A 7,566-nucleotide genomic window follows, 5' to 3' on the forward strand; every position below is an offset into this window, starting at 1 on the left:
GGGGTGCCTTATGTCTTAGGAGGAGAACCCACCGCCCACCTTCCCTCTCAAACAGCCCGGGAATCCCCTCCTCAGAACCCTCCCCCTCCCAATTCAGGGTGAGTGGAGGAGCTCCCTCCCACTCCCACTCCCACTCCCACTCCCACTCCCACTCGACTTGGCCCTTCCTGACAGTCTCCCTTCCCCCCACCCCAAACTGTGACTGTCCCCAGACAATGACTTACCTCCATCAAGACGGCCCCGACAGTAGATCTCCCCACTCCAAATTGGTGTCCCACGGAGCGGTAGCTGTCGGGGGTTGCCAGCTTCCAGAGGGCAATGGCGACCCTCTTTTCCAGGGGGATGGCGGGCCGCAGGTGGGTGTCTTGCCGTTGCAGAGCAGGGGCGAGCCAGGTACAGAGCTCCTGGAAAGTGGTCTTTCTCATGCGGAAGTTGCGTAGCCAGTCTTGGTCATCCCAGATCTCCATCACGAGCCGGTCCCACCAGTCAGAGCTGGTGTCAAACCTCCAAACACGCCTGTCCACGAAAAAGTTCGGAGGCAAGGGCAGTGTGGCTGCTGGACGGGGGAACCCCTCGTCCCTCTGGTCTGGGTCCAGCTCGGGAAGGAGCCTCATGATTGTCTCACGAAGATGCAGCAACAGCTGCAGTATGGTGGTGTGGGGCCATCGCCTGCCCAGGGGCAGCTCTGGCTCCATGCCACAAATAAGGGTCTGCAAGCAGAAAAACCTCAAAAGAAAAAAGCTGCTGGGGTGTCCCAGGAAGCTGAGCACTCCAAAGCAGCACTGCAATGCCTTGCAAAATTCCTCAAGGGACAGCAAAGGCAGCTGCAGGAGCAGAGCAACGGGTGTTCAGGAGTGTCCCTCTCACCACGCGTCTCTGCAAAGGGCAGGCAGGCAGCACCCGGAAGGAAATGCTGCCCCCATGCCCTGGCAGAAGCAGTTCCGGGTGGCTTTCAATTTCGAAAGAGCGTCCGGCAGTCTGGACGCTCTTTTTCGAAATAGCGGATCGATCTTTCGATCCGCGCATTGTAGTCTAGACGCGCTCTTTCGAAAGAGCTTCTTTCGAAAGATGCTTTCGAAAGAGGCTCTTTCGAAAGAAGCCTGCAGTCTAGACACAGCCGAAGAGGTGCTGCAGCTTTCTTTATCGGCTGGAATTCCATGGGCATGATGACTTCAGCTATAAGAATGTGGTGTCATTTCTTTTTGCAATGCCACAGTGTGAATAACCAAGGCCAGATCACATGACAGCATTGAATAGTTTCTTAGCCAACTGGTGATGGTTTAAAGCTTCACTTGTGGATGCCACCCTGTGACGTCTTAGCTTCAGTGATAATTACAGGAGCATTCATGTGGGTGTGCCTTAAGCCAAAACTGTGCCATTGCTACGAATTCCTTACATTGCTTTCTTTTATACAATGCTATAACCTCTGTTTTGCTCATGTTCAGCTTTATGCAGCAGCTCTTCATCCATGAGCTGATCTCATTCAAATACCGGGCCATCTTGGTGGTAGTTGAGTGGTCATATGACATAAAGCTGGGTAGAGCTGTCATCTGCATGTTGCTGGGCACTTGAGCCCATGCCATCTTGCTGGATGTAGATGTTGATTGGGACAGAACAGAATTAATCCTTATGGGGCTCCAGAAGTGAAGGGTGTATGAGTGGTGGTAAAAGTGTGGTTTCCCATTGCTATTCTTTAGGTGTGTCCCTACGGGAAGAATTTAAAACATTTTACTGCATCCTCCTGGGTCTCTGCTATCTCTTTCAGATGGGACAGCAGTATTTCATGGTTGACTGCCAAGTAGTGCAAATATCCAGAAAGACGACAATGGATATGTTCCTCCCATTTACTGGCAGCGAATGATCGTCTGCCAGTACCACTAAAACAGTTTCCATTCTACGTTCTGACCTGATTCCTAACTGTGTTGGGTCTTGGATATTATTTTCAGGTTGAGCTTCTATTGGTCATTTGACTAGATTCTTTGAGCTTGTGTAGAAACTGAAGGCTTGATATTGGGTGGTAGATGGCTAGAACAGATATAACCAGGATGTATTTCTTTAGCATCAGTTGCACTGTTGTGTGTATATGTGAAGAGTTGTTTGTTTTTTGTTTTTTGTTTTGTGTGTGTGAGGGTGTGTGTAATTCCTTCCTTGATTGAAGCATTGGCTGTTTTGATCCTGAATCACCAGTTTATGACTTTTACCAGCCAAAAGGGCAAGGATCAGAAGGTATGTCTACACTACAAAGTTAATTCGAACTAACAGCTGTTTGTTCGAATTAACTTTCATAGAGTCTATACATACAAACTGCTAGTTCGAATTTAATTCTAACTAGCGGAGAGCTTAATTTAAACTAGGTAAACCTCATTCTACGAGGACTAACGCCTAGTTCGAATTAAGTAGTTTGAATTAAGGGTTGTGTTGCCACTTAATTCGAACTAGTGGAAGGCTAGCCCTTCACAGGTTGCCCTGGTGGCCACTCTGGGCCAAACCAGGGAAACTTTTCTGCCCCCCTCCCAGCCCCAGAGCCCTTAAAGGGGCACGGTCTGGCTACAGTGCACGTGCCAGTTAGAAGCCTGCCAGCACCTAGCCAGCAGACCCTGAACCTGGCACGGCATGAGCCAGCCACCCGCTGCCACCCAGCCCTCCGCCTCTTCTCAGGACCAGGCTGGCAGCTCCCAGGAGCCTGCCCGGGGCTGCAAGAGGCGGGCGCCCACCTGGTCTAGTGCGGAAATCGTGGACTTCATCAAGGTTTGGGGGGAGGCCTCCAACGTCCACGACCTCCGCACTAGGCACAGGAATGTGGCTGTCTAGGGCAGGATAGCTGCCAGCCTGGCCACCAAAGGCCACATGCAAACCCAGGAGCAGGTTTGCATGAAAATCAAGGTGGTCCAGTGAGCCCCCCGACCCAGAGCCCTGAGCTTAGAACATAAAAATGGCCATACTGGGTCAGACCAAAGGTCCATATAGCCCAGTAGCCTGTCTGCCAACAGCGGCCAGCACCAGGTACCCCAGAGGGGATGGACCGAAGATAATGATCAAGCGATTTGTCTCGTGCCATCCACCTCCAGCCTTCCACAAACAGAGGCCAGGGACACTGTTCCTACCCCCTGGCTAATAGCACTCCATGGACCCGACCTCCATGAATTTATCTAGCTTCTCTTTAAACTCTGTTATAGTTCTAGCCTTCACAGCCCCCTGTGGCAAGGAGTTCCACAGATTGACTATGTGCTGTGTGAAGAAGAACTTTCGCTTATTAGTTTTAAACCTGCTGTTCATTCATTTCATTTGGTGTCCTCTAGTCCTTATATTATGGGAACTAATGAAGAACTTTTCTTTATTCACCTTCTCCACACCACTCATCCTTTTATAGACCTCTATCATATCCCCCCTCCGTCTCCTCTTTTCTAAACTGAAAAGTCCCAGTCTCTTTAGCCTCTCTTCATATGGGACCTGTTCCAAACCCCTAATCATTTTAGTTGCCCTTTTCTGAACTCTTTCCAAGGCCAAAATATCTTTTTTGAGGTGAGGAGACCACATCTGTACACATTACTGAAGATATGGCATACCATAGTTTTATACTTCCCCTCCTCCTTCTTCCCCTGGTTTCCCTCTTTCAGCTCCCTCCTCCCAGGTTTTCCCCTCCCCTCTTCCACCCTCTCTCTTCCCTTCTCCCACCTCCTTTTCCCAGTCTCCCCAGAGGTTAACTCCCCTCCCCCCCCAGTTTTGTTAAATAAAGAGAGTTTCTATTTTTGAACACGTGTCCTTTATTTTTTACATCAGGAAGGGGGGTTAGGGAGGAGTAAGTGGAAGGAGGTGAAGGAGGAATGGGGCACGAGCCCACGATGGGAAGGACTGGGGTGGCTCTGTGGGCTCCTCAGGGTGGAAGCTGTCCTGCAGGGCCCTCTGGATCCTGACAGCCCCCTGATTGACTGCCCCGGATGGCAGCCTGCGGCAAGTGCAGCCAGGCTGATGGCTGTGTGCTGTGATGTGCCGAGTGTGGGCACTCAAGACAGGACTGCTTTGCTGTCCCTCATCGAGGTAGACAAGCAAGCAGGGAACCCTGAGAACTGTCTGTCCTGGGTGGGGGTTGGGTCCCTTTAAGCACAGCCCTTGGCTAGCCTGAGTTAGCAGCTCCACACTCTAAGTCCTAACCTGATGCCCTGCCGGCACCTGTTCCGGCCAGCCTTAACTTCGGTTCTGGGTTCACTCAATGTGGACATGCTATTTCGAATTACAAAACGCTAATTCAAACTAGTTTTTAGGTCTAGATGCACTAATTCAAATTAGCTTAGGTCGAATTAACTAATTCGAATTAAGTTAGTTCAAATTAGTGCTGTAGTGTAGACATACCCAGACTGACAAGGATGGGGTTGAGACTCCTGTAGACTATTCATAGCTCTGTATTAGTGAATGTAATGAAGTCTGGGAATGCAGGTGTTTGGGTAGTATAGAGCAAGGTCTGATCTACCTTTCTGGATGCACATAATTCTTTTTGCGAAGTACAGGCTGATAGGTACATTCTCCTGGATGGCAATGCAGCTTCCACATAGATTTGAAAATTGTTTTTTGACATTTCAGGTCCAGCATTCATTTTCTCCATCTGCGGTCAACACTGTGATCCTCTTTTCATCTGTTGTAGGAGGTCAGAAAACCAAATACATTTGTATGGGTAATAGGAACAAATGGGCCATTTAAAGGATCCTGTATGCCGATGAAGGCTAGATTACAACAATTCACTGGATGCTTGACTCCTCATGTGCTCGGAGGGCTGGTGTCCTCAAGCATGCTTTGAAATGTGAAATCTGAGTTCTTGCAGTCTAATCACAATGAGTCTATTGCTTGGAGACTGGGAGAGCTCTGTCTTAATGAGATGGTGATCTGTTCTGGATAATGATTTAGTTATGATGGACTCATTAATGAAATCTAATCTAAAGACCAATCCAAGGGATGACGTACTATGTGACCTGACCAAAGATGACCGAGGAAAGTTCTAGAGAGGAAAGCTAGGAGATGAAATTTGGGGTTCTGCATATATGGCCTTGTTAACTTGAATGTTTAAAATTAGGCAGGATGACAAGACTGGGGTACTACTTATCCCAGGTACCAGGTAGCTCCTTTATGAACCTGTTAGTTTTTGGCACTGTAAAGGAGCATATCATCTGTTAGCTTGATTTTCAGTGTCAATGCATGAATTTGAATGAAGTGGCCTTAGCTGAAGCATGTCCTTTGGACATGGTGATTGTAGTGGGGCAGAATGGGCGCCCACTGACCTGGAGGTGGAGGAACCCCTCCGAAAGCCATTTTGAGCACAGCCTAGCCCCTCCCCATCACCTGACTGGAAGTCAGGGGGTGGAGCCAGGTCTATAAGTAGCCAGGCTGGGAGCTCAGTCGGAGCCCTGCCTCTGGAGGAGCCAGAGGCCTGCAGAGAGCTCCCTGCCTGGGAGGCAGAGACCTGGCTCGGGCCCTCAATTGCCTCTGCTCAGGGAGACAGAGGCTTGGCCCAGACCTCCGAGTGCAGCTATCCTGGAAGACCTGCTTGAACCCCGACACCAGCCAGGACCCCGAGGAAAAGCCAGAACATCGCTGCCTACTGTGGTCAGAGCACCCATTGAAGCCACTGGATTTGGAAGTGGTTGCGGATTGGATCGGACCGCCAGGACCCTGGCCAGAGGAGACCACCCTTGAGGCCCCGTGTGACCTGCCAGAGATTCAGGTACCTGCTGAGGGGGAGAAGGGAAGTGGTTCAGGAGATAGCAAGGGCTGGTAAAGGCCCTAGGCTGGCATGTTTCAGGCTGGAGCCCCCACCGAGCCAGCAGCAGCTGCTCTGCTGCATCTAGGGCCCTGGGCCGGGAAGCAGTGGATTTGGCAGGCCTGCACCCCCCTCCGCCACCTACCTACTGGGTGGCAGTCTTCCTTTCACCACTACCGCAGGTGAACTGCCTGCAAACCTGCTGAACAAGGAGACCCCAAACCTGTGTTTGTTTGGTGCCCAACCTGAAACCAGGCCTGGGCTTCCTAAACTGCTGGACTACTACCTGCTGCCCTGCCCTGAACCAGGGCCAGGGCTTTCCTAATTAAGGACTTATTGGCCCGGCCTGAAGACAGGCCCAGGCCTACTGAACTGGTGAACTGTGTGCTGCCCTGCCCTAGGGACAGGGCTCTCTGAAATGATTGATTGTTGCTGCCCATGAATCAAGGTCTGGGCCTGTGAACTAACTGTGCTTATTGCCAGCCCTGAGCCAGGGCTAGGTGCTTATACTGACTGGGGTTTACTGCCCGCGAACGGGTGAGTGCTAACAGGGAGTTTAGAGAGGGAGCTCTCCAGGACAGCAGCAATGGATGGTGATAGATCTGCTGTTGTTACTGGCACAGTGTGTGCCATGTTTGTCTTCCTCCCGGAAGAAAGAAGGGATTTCATCTGCACTAAGTGCAAGCTTGTTGCCATTTTGGAAGAAAAAATTAGAGGACTGGAGGCCCAAGTGTAGACCCTATGCTCGATCAGAGAGGATGAAGACTTCCTCGATAGAAGGCAGTGTTTAATCCTGCAAGCACGGCAGGCAGAGGAGCCAGAGAGGGTAGTATGTGATCAGGAAGAGAACTGGCAGCATGTAACTTCTAGAAGGGGAAAAAGGCCAGCACGGGAATCCCCCAATGCTATCGAGGTAAGTAATCGCTTTCAGGCTCTCTCCACCGGCTCTGCAGTGCTGAATGCTTTGGAAGGGACCTCACAAGGAAGAAACCTCAAGGGAACACCATCTACTGGAAGGCATGGGTAATCCTAGGGATGGGGGTTCCATGACCACCACCCCCAAAAGAAGACGACAAGTGGTGGTGGTCGGGGACTTCCTCCTAAGAGGGACTGAGCAATCCATCTGCCATCCAGACCTGGAATCTCAAGAGGTGTGCTGCTTACCAGGAGCTTGCATTCAGGATGTGACTGAGAGGCTTATCAAACTGATCAAACCTTCGGATTGCTACCCCTTCCTGCTTCTCCACGTGGGAACTAACGATACGGCCAAGAATGGCCTTGAGCAGGTTACTGCGGATTATGTAGCGCTGGGAAGAAGGATCCAAGAATTCAGAGCGCAAGTGGTATTCTCGGCCATCCTCCCTGTTGAAGGGAAAGGACTGGGCAGTGATCGTTGAAATGAGGAAGTAAATGCGTGGTTGCGCAGGTGGTGTCGCAGAGAGGGCTTTGGTTTCTTTAACCATGGGACTCTGTTCCAGGCACAAGGATTGTTAGGAAGAGATGGGATCCACCTAATGAAGAGAGGAAGGAGCATCTTCACAGGCAGGCTTGCAAACCTAGTGAGGAGGGTTTTAAACTAGGTTCGTCGGGGGACGGTGACCAAAACCCTGAGGGGAGTGGGAAAGTCGGATACTGGGAAGAAATGCAAAGAGGAACGAGCAAGAAAGGAGGACCCCTGATTCGAATGGAGAAGATAGGGCGATCAATTGTTTATCTGAGGTGTTTGTACACTAATGGAAGAAGCCTGGGCAACAAACAGGAAGACCTGGAGGCTCTGGCCCAGTCCAAGAAATATGATTTAATTGGGATAACAGAGA

The sequence above is a fragment of the Pelodiscus sinensis genome, chromosome 8 (assembly GCF_052426305.1).
Source record: "Pelodiscus sinensis isolate ZL-2025 chromosome 8, ASM5242630v1, whole genome shotgun sequence".
Classification (NCBI taxonomy): Eukaryota; Metazoa; Chordata; order Testudines; family Trionychidae; genus Pelodiscus; species Pelodiscus sinensis.